Genomic DNA, 18,865 nt, shown 5'->3' on the forward strand with positions numbered 1-18,865 from the left:
AGACTTATCCAAAAAGAAAGAAAGGACCCAGATTATTAAAATTATGAATGAAAAAGTGAGAGGTCACAAATGAACACCATTGAAATTGGAAGGATTATAAAACTTTTTATCAACAGCCATGCCAATAAACAAGCAATCTGGAAGAGATGCGCCTTCCTGGAAACCTATAAACTACCAATATTGAAACAGGAAGAAAATTGATTTCTTAAACAAGACCAATTACACTTATGAAGAGATTGAGTCAGTGATGAAACAACCTCAAAATAACAAAACTCAGAGCTCCAGATGGTTTTCTTGGGGAATTCACAACATTCAAAGAAGAAATATACCTATTCTCCTAAAGCTTATTTCCAAAAATAGAAACAGAAGGAAAGCTACCAAAACTCAATTCTATGGGCCAATATTACTTGATCCCCAAACCAGGCAAAAGACCCATCAAAAGGAAAATTACAGACCGATTTCCCTAATGAATATGGGCCAAAATCCTCAACAAGATACTTGCTAATAGAATCCAACAGTACATTAAAGGATTATCCATCACATCAAGTGTGATTCATACCTGGGATGCAATGCGTGGTTTTAAATATTGCAAATCAATCAGCGTGATACATCATATCAACAAAAAAAGAAAAGGATAGAACCATATGATCCTCTCAATCGATGCCAAAAAGCATTTGACAAAATACAGCATCCTTTCCTGATTAAAACCCTTCAATGTAGGAATAGAAGAACATTTCTCAATCCTCATAAAAAATAGGCAATCATATGAAAAGACCCGACATAATATTCATCCTCAATGGGGGAACAGCTGAGAAGCCTTTCCCTTAAGTAAGTACGACAAAGGATGCCACTCTCACCACTTTATTCAAGTAGTATAGAAGTCCTTAGCACAGCAATCAGACAAAAGAGAATAAAAGATATCAAATCGGCAAGAAGTCAAACCAGTCTTTTACTATTGTAGATGACATGATACTCTCAGAAAACCCAAAAAGACTCCACTCCAAAGCTATTAGCTAGTCTGATAGCATGAATTCAGTAAATCACAGGATACAAAATCAATGCTCAGAAATCGAGTTTAACGTTTCTATACGAATAACGAGACCCAAGAAGAAATTAGGGAGTCATCCATTTACAATAGCACCAAAACCATAGGTTACCTTAGAATGCTTAACAGAGATGTAAAAGGACCTATATTCTAGAAAGTATAAATCACTCTTGAAAGACATTGGGAAGACATAAAAAGATGGAAAGATATTCCATGCTCATGGATCGGAAGAATTAACATAGTTAAAATGTCCATGCTACCCAGAGCAATCTACACTTTCAATGTTATCCCGATCAAAATACGAGGGACATTTCAAAGAACTGGAACAATAGTCCTTAAATTTATGTGGAACCAAGAAAAGGCCCGAATCTCAAGGAACTGTTGAAAAGGAAAAACAAAGCCTGGGGCATCCACAATGCCAATTTGAGCTGTACTACAAAGCTGTGATCCACAAAAAGACAGCATGGTACTGGCACAAAAACAGACACATAGACCAATGGAACAGAATAGAACCAGAAATGGACCTCGGCTCTTTGGGCAACTAATATTTGATAAAGCAGGAAAAAACATCCGGTGGGAAAGAAGACAGTCTCTTCAATAAATGGTGCTGGGAAAATTGGACAGCTACATGCAAAAAGAATGAAACTTGACCACTCTCTCCCACACCATACACAAAAATAAACTCCAAATGGATGAAAGACCTCGATGTGAGACAGGAATCCATCAAAATTCTAGAGAGGAGAGAACATAGAGGCAGCAACCTCTACAACATGGCCAAAGCAACCTTTTTCATGAGCACATCCCCCAAAGGCAAGAGAAACAAAAGATAAAATGAATTTATAGGACTTCATCAAGATTAAAAGCTTCTGCACAGCCATGAACAGTCAGAAAACTAAGGCAGCTCACAGAATGGGAGAATATATTTGCAGATGACACTACAGATAAAGGACTGGTATCCAAGATCTACAAAGAACTTCTAAACTCAATGCACTGAAAACAAAATAAACAAATCAAAAAATGGAGCAGAGAGAACATTGAATCAGACACTTTTCCCAATGAAGACATACAAAATGGCTGACACATGAAAAAATGTTCAAAATCATTAGCCATCAAGGAAATTCAAATCAAAACCACACTGAGATAGCCACCTTACGCCAGTTAGAATGGCAAAAATATAGACAGCAAGAGACAACAATTGTTGGAGAGGATGTGGAGAAAGGGGATCCCTCTCCTACATTGTTGGTGGGAATCAAGGTGGTCCAAATCCACTCTGGGAAAACAGTGTGGGAGGTCCCTTAAAAAAGTTTACATGAGCTGCCCTATGATTCCAGCTCATTGCACTACTGGGTGTTTACTCCAAAGATACAGACGAGTGAAGAGAAGGGCCATATGACCCCCAATGTTCATAGCAATGTATCACAACAGCTAAATCGTGGAAGGAGCCGAGATGCCCTGCAACAGATGACTGGATTAAGAAGTTGTGGTCCATATATACAATGGAATATTACTCAGCTATCAGAAAGAACGAGTTCTCAACATTTGCTACAACATGGACAGCACTGGAGGAGATAATGCTAAGTGAAATAAGTCAAGCAGAGAAACACAACTATCATATGATTTCTCTCATCTATGGAACATAAGAACTAGGATGATCGGTAGGGGAAGAAAGGGATAAAGAGAGGGGGGTAATCAGAAGGGGGAATGAAACATGAGAGACTATGGACTATGAGAAACAAACTGAGGGCTACAGAGGGGAGGGGTGTGGGGGAATGGGATAGACCGGTGATGGGTAGTAAGGAGGGCACGTATTGCATGGTGCACTGGGTGTTATACACAACTAATGAATCATCGAGCCTTACATCGGAAACCGGGGATGTACTGTATGGTGACTAACATAATATAATAAAAAATCATTTTAAAAAAAAGGTACAAAACCTTTGCCCTCTTTGTTAAATTTATTCCTAACCTTTTTATTCTTTTAGGAACTATTATTAACGGAATTGTTTTCTTAATCTCATTTTTGGAAAGCTCATTGCTTTTATGTAGGATAAAACTATTTGTATGTTGATCTCATATTCTGCAGTTTAGCTGAATTTGTTTAGAAAAAGGACTAGGAAAAGGATGACCTACCAGAACAGAAGAGCTTTTTGACAACACCTGCCTTACTCCAGGACAAATAACAACTGTTTTCCCCAACTTCCCATAGTTTCAGCCTTAGAGAATAACTAAGTTTCCACTCCTTGCTGGCAGCATGAAGCAGAAGGAGGCAGTGCAAGGCTGTGTTAGGTGGCTTTCTGTTTTCATTCTACCCTGGTGTCTGTAGGTTCCAGCTAAACTTTCATCCCTATACAGAGTGAGGAGGTGATGTGGGCCATGCTCTGCTTTCTCCAGGAAAATATCAGTGGGGCAAAGGGGCAAGGTGAATTACACTTCCACTAGTAGCCAATGTGGCAGTAATAGTTAGCCTTCTGTTTCTACTAGCAACCAGCAGGGAGCTGAATATCCATGCTCATCCTGGAAACACTCACTATATATAAACCACATGACTGCCTGTTAATAAAGAATAGATAAGATCTACAGTCTCACAACATAATACCCAATGTGTCTAGAATAAAATAAAAAATTCATTCATCGTGTCACAATCAAAGACAATCACCACCTGAATGACAGTGGACAATTGTCAGAAACCAACATTGAAATGACACAGATTTTGGAAGTATCTGACATGGATGGTAAAGCTGCAATGATAAAAAAGATTCAATGAGCAATTTTAGAAACTCCTGAAACAAAGAAAAATGAAAAAATTTAGGAAATATATAGATTTTATAAATAACCAAAGGAAAATTCCAGAACTAAAAATTAAAACTGAAATAGAAAAGTTACTTGATGATCTTAATGCATACCAATTGAAGATAACAGAGGAAGGAAACTAAACTTAAATCAGTAGACATTACCTAATCAGGAAATAAGTAAGAAAATAGACACAAAAAGAAACAGAGACCAGGAATGTGTGGACAATATAAAAATAATCCATCGTTTGTGTTATCAGAGTCCTCAGATAAATTGCAGAGATAATGGTGAAATGCAAAACTCTACAGATTCAAGATACTGAAATGTCCACAAATGGGAGAAACCTAAGGAAACCCACAATGAGATATCACTGCACATCTTTTAGAATGGCTAAAATTTAGAAACAAAACAGAAAAAAAATCTCAGTGGTGGTGAGAACATGAGGAAACTGGATTTCTAAAATTGCTGGTAAGAATATAAAGTGGTACAGCTGTTCTATTCAATAATGTGGCATTTTCTTACAAGAATGAGTATGCACTTGCTGTATAAATCAACAATCACACACTTTTAGGCATTTGTTCTAAAGAATAAAGAGAGAAAAACTTATGCACACACAGAGTCTTCTATGTAGAACAATTTTACTTGTATTAGCAAAAAACTGGAAACAAAACAAATACCCTTCAATGAATGGTTACATAAACTGTGGTAAATGATTATAATGGAATACTATTCAGCAATAAAATGGAGCAGACTATTGATTCATACAACAAATGTGGTGGGCTTTAATAGCATTGTGCTTGGTGGGAAAAAAAGTGCGTCTCAAGAGATTATGTACTGTATGATTCCATTGGTATAACTGAAAGTTGACAAAACTGTAGAGATGGAGTATAGAGTAGTGGCTGCCAGCGGACAAAGGAAGAGCAGGGGTGGAGAGTGGGAATGTAAAGAAATTACCTAAAAGATTTTCTTTGCGGTTATGGACTAGTTTTGTATCTTGATTGTGGTTTCTTGAGTCTATAGAAGGGAGAAATTGCATAAACACACACACGCACATCAATGCATACGAAAATGATGAAATCTGAATGAGGTATATTGTATAGTTAACAGTATTATAACCATGTCAGTTTCTTGGCTTCGATATTTTACTACAGTTATACAAAATGTTTTCTTTCATTAGGGGGATCTGGGTAAAGGAGATATAGGGCTTTATATAAAAATGTTAAAAAGAGAGAAAAACTAGGGTCACTGTGCTACATCAGGTAAAATAAAAGAGATTAGAAATAAAAAGAATGAAAATTCACAACAGACAAATAGAAACTAGAAAAAATAAATCAAAATTTTAGAACTGAAAAATATATCTGAAATTTAAATATTACTGCATTAGCACAATAGGAAAATGTCGACGATAAGCAAAAAGACCAGAAAATGGAATTGCTAAAATCAAAAACACAGGAAACAACAAGGGTTGGTGAGGATGGAGAAAAAAGGGAACCCTCACGCGCTATTGGTGGGAATGCAAACTGGTGCAGCCGCTCTGGAAAACAGTATAGAGGTTCCTCAAAAAGTTAAAAATGGAACTACCCTAGGACCTAGCAACTGTGCTACTGGCTATTTACCCCCTTTGAATACAAAAACACTAATTCAAAAGGATATAGGCATCCATATATTTCTTGCAACATTATCTACAATAGCCAGATTATGGAAGCAGCCCAAGTCTCTATCGATAGATAAATGGATAAAGAAGAAAAGGAATATATACAAAATAGAATATTATTCAGCCATAAAAAATGAATTCTTGCCATTCACAACAATGTAGATGGAGCTAGAGAGTGTAATGCTAAAGGAAAAGACATTCAAAGACAAATACTATAAGATTTCAGTCACATGTGGAATTTAAGGAACAAAATAAATGAACAAAGGAAAAAAGAGACAACGCAAAAATGGACTCTTTACTATAGGTGAAATAGGTGATGGGGATTAAGAGTACGCTTAACATTATGAGCACTGAATAGTTTGTAGAATTCCTGAATCACTATATTATACCTCTGAAACTAATATAACACTGTATGTTAACTTTATTAGAATTAAAGTAGAAAACTTAATTTTAAAAAGTGGAAATATTTACAGTGTGTAAAAGTTTTATGAATAAAGATAATTGGTAATTTTAAAAAGTTTTAGCACACAAATGAAGAGATTCCCAGGAAGAGAGGAGAAAAATTGGAGCATAAAATGTATTTGAAGAAGAGTGTCAAAATTTTCTCAAACTTGGTAAAGTATTTAAATTTAAGGACACAAAATGCTTGGCAAAGTATGAGCAGAATAAACTCAAAGAATACCTACATGCCTAGAAATATTATGATCATAATTTTGAAAGCCAAAGATAAATGACTCTTGAAGGTATCTAAAGTAAAACAACAGAGGAAAAATTATTGAAAACCAGGTTATTTCACACTAGAAATCATAAGAGCAAGAATACAATAAAGCAAAATCATTAAAATACTATAAGACTGTCAATGCACTAGTCTATATATTCACTGAAAACAGACTTCAACAAAAAGACAAAAGAAAAACTTTAATGCATGGAAGAAAGAAAAGTCAAGGAAAGAAAGAAATTAGTTGCCAGAGTTGTCTCATAGGAAATACTAAAGAGAATTCTGCAGGCATAAGGGAAATAACAGAAGGAGAAAATAAGAAGCAGGGAAAACATGTGGACAGAAATAAGAGATTGTAAATTCTGAAAATCAAAATTTCTTCTATTTTGTTTTGAAAATATGAAAAAAGGTGTTTTCTCTTCATCCATAGAATATTTAATTAATTAATGACCTAATAAATTTTACCCTCTTTTATTTTATTTTATTTATTTATTTTAGACAGAGAGCGCACAAGAGAAGGGAGGGACAGAGGGAGAAGGACAGAGAATCTCAAGCAGACTCCACACTGAGAATGGAGCCCAATGTGGGGCTCGATCTCACGACCCTGAGATAATGACCTGAGCCAACATCAAGAGTTGGACACTTAACCAACTGAGCCACCCAGGCGCCCCAAATTTTACTCTTTTAATTCATGTTGTATCCATTATTTGAAATATATTAGTTTAATGAATTTATTCAGAGAAAAAGGAGGAAGTCAAAGGGAAATTTATCTCCACCAAAATAGAAAATATATTATTGAAGGAAACCCTGTCCTGGATTATATAAAAGCAATGCTCTTGGCACTTTGGCATTTTGTAAAAATAGGGTTTGCCCCTAAAAGAACTAATATTTGATCCTTTATACCTTTATTTATGAATTACTTCAATTATTTTAATCAGTATTTCTCATTTGATTTGCAGAGAAAATGAAAGATGATGAGTTTCAAATCTTAAATCACTTAGAAAGGATATCATTGCAGCAAACTCAGTTTCCGACAATAAAAAGAAAAGGCATTCAGTATCTTCACATTATACCAAATAAAACTTTCTTCCTAGTACACCAGTCTACTTGCAACTCTAAGGTTACATGTGCAATTTGTTTCAACTTAATATGTAATAAAATTTTCCTGTTTGTTTTTTTCTAAAGTGTTCAAATTTTTGTCTAGTTTCTTTTTCAGAGGAAAGGAAGGAAGAAACTCAGCAAGAGCAAGGTAGGCATTTTATCTTCACGTAAGTACAAATCATGGAATTTAAGCAATGTCAGCTCTCTTAACTGTATGAGAGCAACACTGGGCATCTTGGCATTGTGTTGAGCCAGGGACATTGTCTGTTAGTAAATGAATTGATTTGACCTTCTGTTACTTCATTTGCAGATCACTTCTATTGCTCTAATCTCAGTTTACTCTTTTGCATAAGCATCGTGATTTCTGAAGCACTTTTGGTGATCAAGTGTGATGCCACTTGGTTTGTGAAGCATGTATCACAGAGCTTAGTGCAGAGAAAGCACTTAATGAATGTCAGTGGGCATGCTGGTGATGATGGTGGCAATGATAGTGATGATGGTGATGATGATGATTATGATGACAAAGATAGCATGCCGAAAGAAGACTTTGGGAAATTATTTTGGGGGCTGTTAAGTTCAGTTACAAGAAATTTAAAATTATTTTTCTGCTTTACCATTTAACATAAAGCAATGTGGAACCCCATAAGTTTTTCAGTAAAACACCTAGAAAATATATAATCTTTTTTTCTCTAAACTGAAGCTCTTCTCAATAAGGCACTATTTTTTCAAAAAATGTGCAATAGGCTGTTCCTTATACAGAACAAACAATACTACTCTCTCTACCTTTTGACCGAAGCCTCAGCTGGCTGGACCAAAACTGGAGGATTATGGCATAGTGATTGAGTCTTTAATTTGCAGTTGAATATACCTGGGTTAAATAATTGATCTGCCCATTTACCAACAGAAACTTCATCATGCTATTGACCTTTGATCCTCAGATCTTTATTCTGTAAACAGAGGAGTCCTGTTTCACCATTATTTTGCTAACATTCAATTGAGTAATTATATAAAGCCATTAAATAATACCTATCTCAGTGGAAGCATTGAATAAATTGTAGCTGTTACTGCACAGATGATGAATAGTATGACATTACAGGTGATGATATTCATTAATATCAACATTCTAAACTAGTTCAAACACAATCTACCACTGGGGACTTTGGCAATTTTCCCTTGAATTTCAACTGTAAAATAATTTATCCATGTAAGCATGTGATATATTTCTGTTTTGTTTTGTTTTGTTTTCAATAAGTGTTCTGGAAAAGTGAGGTTTTTTTTTTTAACTTCAATAAAGTAACTTATTTCACATGTAATTCATTTAAGGAACTTTAATTTTTCTTTTCCCTGTGACATTAAAATGGGGTTTTCACTTTTGTATTTCAGGAGAATTGCAAAAGGAAATCGGTAATTGTATTCCAATAGTTAAAATATTTGCAAGATATTATATTGTGGAAATTCCATGCTTCACTTTATCCTGTTCCTTTATGTCTTTATTTTGGGTGTCTTTTACATTTTCCTGTTGCCTCTTTATATTGCAGTTATCATGCTAGGAATAATTTACTTGTTTACCTTGATTAAATCCTACAAATCATGTGAGTCAGCTTTATTATATCCATAAGAAATAATTTATAAGGGAGCAATGGTTTGACTAATATGATAGTGATAATGAGAGAATCAAAGAACGCATGTCTTTTTTTTGCATTTTTATCTCTTTGAGAGTCCTAGTCTTCTGTGTACATTTCCTTTCAGATAAGAGAAGAGCCCTATTTCGGAATGGTAAGTAGCTCAGAAGTTCTTTCATGGCATTTCTTAAATTCCACAAATAATGAGACTCCTAACTCTACTCTAAACCCAGTTCCCAGAAAGAGTCAGGCATACTATACCATTGCCTGTGTTCACTGTGTAGGAGCATAAATGGAAGAGAATCTGTAAAGTTAGTTAACTCATTTTCCCCTAATTTGGAGTATGCTTTTCACTTTGTCTCACTTTCTCAATTCTTTATTCCTTCACTCTATTCTTCCTACTTCCTTCTTTTTCTTTGTCCTTCCTCTCTCTTCTTTCCTTCCATTTTTCCATCCTTCTTTTCTATCTTTATCTCAAACTATCCATCTTCCTATCATCACTCCTTCATTTTCTATCTCCCTTATTTCCTTTCTTCTTTTTATTGTTTTTAGTTTGCCTTTTTTTCCTGACTTTATATTTTTCCACACACATACACAACTCAACCATTTTCTAGTTCAGGAAAGAAATGGGTTGCATGCTTGTGAGGAAGGAAAGCGACAGAGAGATAAATATGTAACTGAATACTTAGAGAACACCAGTGATGAGAAGAGAGAAAAAGATATGTGAGAAACCAGGAAAGGGTAATAATATTTCATCATCTTTTTCACTTGCAGACTGGCAGAACACATCATTGTACCCTGGTGAGTACATTGTTCTGACCATGATAATTTTTCCTGATTCTAAGATATATAATTAAGCTCCTAAATTCTGCAAGATATCATGTTACTACCACCGACAGAGAAAAATGTGTTGTACATAACTTCTGTTCCATAGAAAACCTACCAAGAAATATAAATTACTTTTCTTTCCATCTTTTTCTAACCTGTGTCTCACAGGACACTTACAAGTTAATTAAAGAAGATATTAAGAAATTAAAATAGTAGGTTGTCAGTTTAATAAATTTCCTTTTTCCTTTTTCATATTCCAAGGAAGTTTTAAAGTTTTGTATTTATCTGAATTAATTCTAGCTACTCTTTCAAATAAACATCAAAATGTGAAATAGGTTAGCAAGCGAGTGTATTTCTAATGTGTATACAGATATTCCTGGTTAAGAAACCCTACTTGGAATACGTCTCCTAAGCAACGACTTTGATCTGGACTCTTTCATTGTGTAACTTCCCAATATTCTAGATGTCCTTCAATGCCAGTCAAAATTTTTTGAGAAAAAGAAATGTGAAGTTCACCAAAATATATAGTGTTTTGTGGAAGGGTTGAAAGGGCATTCACCACTTACACCTACATAGGCCAGTTCTGTCATGTGGTTTCACCTAGGCATAATGGGAGCTGGGAAAGATTGTTTAGCTGTTTGCCCAGAAAACAGAAAAGCAATGAGTATTGTTAGAGTTTTGCCATCCCTACAACAAGCTGTCTTTCAAGGTAACCAAGATCAATTAATGCTTCTTTTCCTGTATCTATCTAACTTGGTCCTTTTCCAAAAAGAGAAGCCAAGGGTCCATGGAGTCACTGCAACTAACTCTAAGGCCAAGATCTCTAGGAAATGCCCACTCCTCTTCTGTCAGTGGATGTAACTCTTCTAGATCTTGAAATCTGTGTACTCAAAGACAGGAGTCGTCTGCACCCTCCATTCCATACTTAGACAATGCAATAAAACATGGAATAAAAATTTCTGTTTAGAGTAAGGATAAGGAGAAAGCACCACAGGCATTATTTACCAACAGAAGGAAGAATTCCCAGCAGGCCATATTGTAAAGGCCCCCTATTCTGAGAGTGGAAGAATTTTCCTGATAATGTAGACCCTTATTTTGCTCTTGAGATATAACTTGCTCCCTGTTTTCTTCAGTAGCCCTTGGCTCTCCCCCACTTCAAACGGATAGTGGCATAGCACTCTTCTGGTTTGTGCCAATTTACTGTTACAAAATATGCTTTGCAGCTTTCATACTTACAGAATTTCTTACTCCAAGCTCCTTTTTTTTTTGGAAAAAGTGTTATTGCATATAATTTACATACCATACATTTATTTAATTAAGTGTTCACTCATTTTTTGAAAATCAGTTCAATGATTTGTTAATACATTTATGCAGTTGGGCAACAATCATCAAATCCAGATTTCTATCACCCCAAAAGATCTTTTGTTTCCATTTTCTGCCGNCTCTTTCCCAGGCTCGGGCAATCCTTAGGCTACTTACTCTCTCTTACAGCTTTGCCTTTTGGACATGTATAATTGGAATCATGTAATATATGGTCTTTCTTGGGGTTGTTTTTTTTTTTTAACATGTTTTTGAGACTCTCCTTTTAGCACGTTTTGGTACTCTGTTCCTTTATATTGCCAGATAGTATTCCATTGTAAGGATATGCCATATTATGCTTATTCATTCCCCAGATAATAGATGTTTACAATACTTCCACTTTTTTTATAGTTTTAAGTTTTAATTTAAATTCTAGTTAGTTAACGTATAGTATAATATTAGTTTCAGGGATAGAATTTAGTGATATACTCACCACAGCAATTGCCCTCCTTAATACCCATCACCCATTTAGTCCATTTCCCCACCCACCACCTCTCCAGCAATCTCAGTTTGTTCTGTGTAGTTAAGAAGCTGTTTTATGGTTTCTCTCTCTCTTTTTTCTTCCCCATCTGCATCTATTTCATTTCTTAAATTCCACATATGAGGGAAATCATATGGTATTTGTCTTTCTCTGACTGACTTATTTCACTTAGCATAATACACTCTAGCTCCACCCACGTTGTTGCAAAATGGCAAGATTTCATTCTTTCTTATGGCTGAGTATCATTCCATTACACACACACACACACACACACACAATTTCTTTATCCATTCAACAGTCAATGAATATATGGGCTCTTTCCATAATTTGGCTATTATACATAATGCTGCTATAAACATCAGGATGCATGTGCCCCTTCAAACCAGTATTTTTGTATCTTTTGGGTAAATACCTAGTAACACAATTGCTGGATCATAGGGTAGTTAGTTCTATTTTTAACTTTTTGAGAAAACACTATACTGTTTTCCAGAATGGCTGCACCAGTTTCCACTTTTGAAGCCTTATGAACAATTCTACTAAGAACATTCACATACACATCTCTGAGTGAAAATGTGTTTTATTTTTTCTTGGTTATAGACTTAGGAGTGGAAATTCTAAATCATATGATAAATTTATGTTTAACATTTAATGAAATTGTCAAACTGTTAACCAAAGCGTCTGTATCATTTTACATTTTGGGCAGAAGTACATGACAACGTTTATTATTTATAATTCTTTTTTTTTTAAAGATTTTATTTATTTATTCGACAGAGATAGAGACAGCCAGCGAGAGAGGGAACACAAGCAGGGGGAGTGGGAGAGGAAGAAGCAGGCTCATAGCGGAGGAGCCTGATGTGGGGCTCGATCCCAGAACACCGGGATCACGCCCTGAGCCGAAGGCAGACGCTTAACCGCTGTGCCACCCAGGCGCCCCTATTTATAATTCTTATTATGGTCTTCCTAGTGGATGTGAAGTGTATCTCTTTGTCATATTAATTTGAATTTCTCTAATGTAAAATGATGTTGAGTATTATTTCATGTGGTTTATAGCCATTTGTATTCCTGCCTTGATGAAATATCTATTTATTATTTTGCCATTTTTAATTTATTTTTTTATTTTTTAAAAGAATTTATTTATTAATTTGAGAGAGAGAGCAAGTGAGAGAGAGAGCGAGCCAACGTGCATGAACAGGGTGAGGGGAAGAGGAAGAGGGAAAGGAAGAAGCAGATTCCCCACTAAGCAGGGATCCCAATATGGGGCTCCATCCCAGGATCTTGAGATCATGACCTGAGCAAATGCTTAAATAACTACGCCACCCAGGCAACCCTATTTTGCCATTTTTCAATTGGAATGTTTGTCATCTCATTTTTGACTTTTAAGAAATCTTACATATTTGAATATAAATCTTTTATCAGATAAATTGAACATATTTTTTTCTAGTCTGTGTATTGTCCTTTCATTTTCTTAATGGTGTATTTTGAAATACAGAAGTTCTTATTTTGATGAGGTCCGATTTATCAGTTTGTTTATTTTATCACAAGCTTTTGGCTTCATATTTCAGAAGACCTTCCATAATTTGAGGTTTCAAATATTTTTCTCCAATTTTTTGTACTGAAAGTTTTATGGCTTTAGCTCTTGCCTTTAGGTTTATGACACATTTTGAGTTCATATTTTGTGTGGGGTGAGGGAAAGATCCCAATACATCTCTTTGCATGTGGATATCTGATGTGTCAGCACTAACTTCTTTTGAAACTATCGATTGATCATGAGTTGATTTCTGGATTTAAAATTTTGTTCCACTGATTTATTTGTCTATCTTCATGCCATTCCCTTCACATTCTCTTCATTACTATAGTTTCATAGTATGTTTTGAAATTTGAAAATGTAAGTTTTCTTATTTTGATCTTCTTTAAAAAAATTGTTTTGGCTATTCTGGTTCCTTTGCATTTCATATGAATTCTAGAATCTACTTGAAAAGTTCTCAAAAAACAAAAGCAAAAAAACCTGGCATAATTCTGTTAGGAATTGTGTTGCATCTATAGATAAAGCTGGGGTGAATTGCCATTTTAAAGATATTTATTTATTTATTTATTTATTTATTTATTTATTTATTTGTCAGAGAGAAAGAGAGAGCATGCACAAGCAGGGGGAACAGCCAGCAGAGGGAGAAGCAGACTCCCCATTGAGCAGGGAGCCCGATGCGGGACTCAATCCCAGGACCTTGAGATCATGACCTGGGCCGAGGCAGACACTTAACCATCTAAGTCACCCAGGCACCCTGAATTGCCATTTTAATATTAGACTTTCTATGAGCATAGAATGCTTCTCTTTTTACTTATATCATCTGTGTTGTCTCAGTAATGTTTTGTAGTTTCAGTGTGCAAATCTTATACTTTTTCATAAAATTTCTTCCTATTTGACATTCTTTGAAACAGTGAATGAAATAGTATAATTTCATTTTAGACATGATTAAATTGACTTTTTTATTCCCTAACCTTGCTGAATTCATTGATCTAGTTCTAGTAGACTTTTGTGGACATTTGTATGATTTTCTACAGAAATGATGAGTCAACTGTTAATAAAAGAAGATTTGCCTCTTTTTTCAAATCTGAATTCTTTTTTTTTAAACTAACTGCATAGAATCTCAATTACAGTGTTGAATAGAAATAGCAAAAGCAGACATCCTTGCCTTGAGCCCTACCGTGAAGTGAAAAAAATCATTATTTTATTATTAAGTATTTCATCTGTTTTATATTTTTCATAGATACACTTTATCAGGTTGAAAATTGCCCTTCTGTTTCTAGTTTATTGATTTTTTGTATCATGATGTATATTAGATTTTACCAAATGCATTTTCTGTGCCTACTGAGAGGATTATGTCATTTTGTTGATTATTTTATTAGTATGGCTTGTTACATTAATTGATTAACACATTAAGCTGATCTTACATTCTGGGCACAAACCCCACTTGATGGTGTCTATAATCTTTTTTTATATGTGTTGTTATATTCCGTTTGTTAATTTTTATTGAGAGTTTTTGCATTTGTATTCATGAAGGATATTTGTGATGTCTTTTCTGCTTTGATATCAGTGTGATACTAACATACTAGAATGAGTTGAGAAATATCCCTCTTCCTTTATTTTCTAGAGAATTTTGTTGAATATTGTTATTATTTATTTTTAAAATTTTTGGTAAAGTACACCAGTAAAGCCAACTGGGCCTGTTAATTTCTTTGTGGAAAGTTTAAAATTAGTAATTCTTGTAACTGTATAATTAATAATTGATATCTTACTTGCTAGAGATCTATCTAGATTTTCTATTTCTTGAGTTGTTTTCAGTAATTCATATTTTAAAGAATTGTTCATTTCATTGAAGTCTAATTTAGTGGCATAAGGATTTTCATAGAATTCCCATTTTAGCCTTCTAATTTCTGAGAGTTTAATAGTGATGTCCTGTCTTGCAAACCCCCCGTGTGTGTGTGTGTGTGTGTGTGTGTGTGTGTGTGTGTGTGTTGATTATTATGGCTTTTAATTTTTTTTATTTTTTTTATTTAAATTCCAGTTTATTCACATACAGTGTAATATTAGTTTCAGGTGTACAGTTTAGTGATTCAACACTTCCATACAACACCTGGTGCTCAACATAACAAGTGCCTGTGTTTCTTATTATTGAACTTTGCTGACTTTTCTAAGAAGGAAAATTTATTTAATTGACTGAGACAGTAAAATATTGAATTTAGGGTTTTTTTAATGATTTCTTTTCTTTTTTTTAAGATTTTATTTATTTTTTAGAGAGAGAGAGAGAGAGCATGAAGCTGGGGTGGGGAGGCACAGAAGGAGAGAGAGAAGCTGACTCCCCACTGAGCAGAGAGTCCCCAGCATGGCTCGATCCCAGGACCCTGAGATCATGACCTGAACCAAAGGCAGACACTTAACTGACTTAGCCACCCAGGTGTCCCTTCTTCCTTGGTTTCTAATTTCATTATTTCCTTACTTTTGATTGTTTCAAGCTCAGTTTATTATTCACTTTTTAGTCTTTTTAAGGAGAAGCTTAGTTTATTGGTTTAATTAGTAATTGATTTAATTCTCCTTTTCTATATCAGACATTTAAAGACTTACATTTCCCTTTAGGCACTGCTTTTAGCTGAATCCAATAAATTTTGGTATGTAATGTTTTCATTTTTATTCAACTCAAAATATCTTCTAAATTCTCTTTTGATTTCCTTTTTATTCCACAGATTATTTATAAATATATTATTTGACACCAAATTTTTCTTTATTTCTAAAATTTGTTCCTGTTTTTTATTTTCAACTTGATTCCATTGTAATGAGAGAAGATACTTTTATGGACATTTTTTTATTCATCATTTTAGTTTTTCCTAAGTGAGTGTTTCTCAATTTGCTGTGTGTCCTTGTTGATTCCCTTTGTGAATTTCTAGAATTCAAAAGTTCCCATTTGAGAGCTTTCCAGTCTTATTGTTGCTTTGGGGGAGAGGATTTACCAAGCCTTCATTCAGCCATTACAGAAGCCCTTTGCTTCATGTTATTTTTGACAACATTTTCCTCCAAATTTCATAGGCTTCTCATGCAATTCTTCCCAGTTAGTTTCATGTAGCAATGACTATATCCAAAGTAACTGTAGACATATTTGCCAATCTGATTTATTTTCTTATGCATCTCCTTTTATGGTTGGTTTCTTGAAGCTACCTGAAGCAACTCTGAAAAATCCATCATCTTAACTTGTTCTTTTCTTTAAGTCACCTTGTTCAAGAAAGAAATCGCACTATTCCTTTGTGCTAAAAATACACTAACTTCATCTCTTCTCTGGGGTGGTCTAGAAAAATGATTGCCATACTTGTTCTGTAAGGATCCATATTGTAAATAGTTTAGGGTTTGTGGGCCATATGGTATCCTCACGATTACTCAATTCTGCCTTGTACACTAAGGAGCCATAGGCAATACATAAAAAATTAGCGTGGTTGTCTTCCAATAAGACTGTATTTACAAAAACAGTTGGTGGGCTAATTCTTGGTCTAGAAAAGATCACCTTTTTAAACTCTGATAATTGCCCATTTTTTTGGAGTTTTTGTATTTATTTTGATTTATGCCAGAAAAAAAGGTAAATAGTTATTTTGAAAATGAATAGTTTTTTCATTAGGATGTCAATGACAGATTCAAAGAATGCTATCTTTTCAAAAACATTTCTTCATATCTGCAGTCTGTTTAGGACATATGATATGCTTTCCAAATGATCACAGGCAACAGTTTTAGCAAATGTTTTCTCTGCTTATTATGGATGTCTGTATTTGTAGTTTTGTCATGTCTATTGTCTAAGCACTAAACCAGACCACACATTTTCTTGTTTAATAAGAAACACCTTTAGGCAGTACTTTCTGCATTGAGTAGGTATAATTAACTTTGGTTTTTATAAAAAGCAACTCCTATATCTCCATCGTTAACACAACTGCTTGGTATTCCTCACTCCTGCAAATGATAATATGAAAATGTCTGGTTCTGTGGCTCTCCTGGGCAACTCTCTTCAAAATAGTAACTCTGAGAACCAAGAATTTTCTTCTGTCCTGTATTCTCCATTTTTAGGAGAATCCTGTATTCTCCATTTTTACTCTTAGCCTTGTACCTAGCGGAGGAGTGGGAAAGTGTTATAATGGGAATGAGAATGAAAAAATATCATATGAACATTGGGGGAGGAGTTAAGATGGCGGAGGAGTAGGGGACCCCTTTTTCAGCCGGTCCCCTGAGTCAAGCTGGATAGGTACCAGACCAGCCTGAACATCTACAGAAACAGCCTGAGACGCAGGAAGATACATCTGGATCTCTACAAATGAACATCTCCAGCACTGAGTATTGAGGTACGAAGCGGGGAGCCATGAAACCGCACACAGATATCAGAAGATAAACGAAAGGGGGAGGGAGCCGCCGCGTTTGGGTGCCGGGAAGCGGTAGCCACTTGCACGGGGGAGCGGGTGGACTCGCAGACCGGCACCCACGAGAAAACAGACTGGGACCGTGAGTGGGGAGCGCGGGCCACCAGACTTCTCACGAAACTCCGGAACTCAGGTGTGCTCACTGGAAGCAGACTGAGACGGGGAGCTCCGGTGCATGCGGTGGCGGCTGGCGGCTGGTGGTGTTAGAAACACAAAGGACAGAGACGCGCCGGCCCTGGGAGTGAGGGCTGGGACGCCGGGTGTGGAGCGCACATCACGGGACACTGTAGGGTTGAGCAGCACCAACAGAAACAGAGTTAAAGTCACCAGAAGAGCCCAGTGGAGAGCGGTCTGCAATCCCTCTATTCTGAGACAGAGGCTGGGATTCGGCTACTGCTGCTTTGACTCTCAGAAGAGGCACAGTAAGCCACCAGGGAAAGCCGCTAGAAAACAAAAGCCTGGAAATACCAGCTCACAGTGTGCCCATCCCCATCCCCTCTCACAGGGGACACGGAGACTCTACCCAAACAGGGTTGCCTGAGTATCGGTGCAGCAGGCCCCTCCCCCAGAAGGCAGGCTGAAAAATCAAGAAGCCCACATCCCGGGGCGCCTGGGTGGCGTAGTCATTGAGCGTCTGTCTTTGGCTTAGGGCTTGATCCAGGCGTTCTGGAAAGGAGTCCCTCATCGGGCTCCTCCGCTGGGAGCCTGCTTCTTCCTCTCCCACTCACCTGCTTGTGTTCCATCTCTCGCTGGTTGTCTCTCTGCCACATAAATAAATAAAATCTTTAAAGAAGAATCCCACTACCCTAAGATCCCTATAAAACAAGGGCACAAGGCCCGGGTCCTGGTCAATAATTTGGGCTCTGGACAACCCCACAACCTCTCATCAGAATGACGAGAAGGAGAAGTCCCCCCCCAGCAAAGAAAAGACAATGAGTCTGTGGCCTCTGCCACAGAACTAATGGATATGGATGTAACCAAATTATCAGAAATGGAATTCAGAGTAACGATGGTCAAAATGATGTGTAGACTTGAAAAAAGTGTTAACAAAAATGTTAAGGAGAATATAGAATCTCTAAGGGCGAAATGAGAGCGAATCTGGCAGAAATTAAAAATTCTATGAGCCAAATGAGGTCAAAACTACAGGCTCTGACGGCCAGGGTAAATGAGGCAGAGGAATGTATTAGCGAATTGGAGGATGGGTTAGTAGAAGAAAAAACAAAAATAGAAGCTGGACTTAAAAAAATCCATGCCCATGAATGTAGATTACAGGAGATTACTGACTCAATGAAACAATCCAATGTCAGAATCATCAGCATCC

Source organism: Ursus maritimus, unplaced genomic scaffold (genome assembly GCF_017311325.1).
Source record: "Ursus maritimus isolate PB19 unplaced genomic scaffold, ASM1731132v1 scaffold_30, whole genome shotgun sequence".
Classification (NCBI taxonomy): Eukaryota; Metazoa; Chordata; class Mammalia; order Carnivora; family Ursidae; genus Ursus; species Ursus maritimus.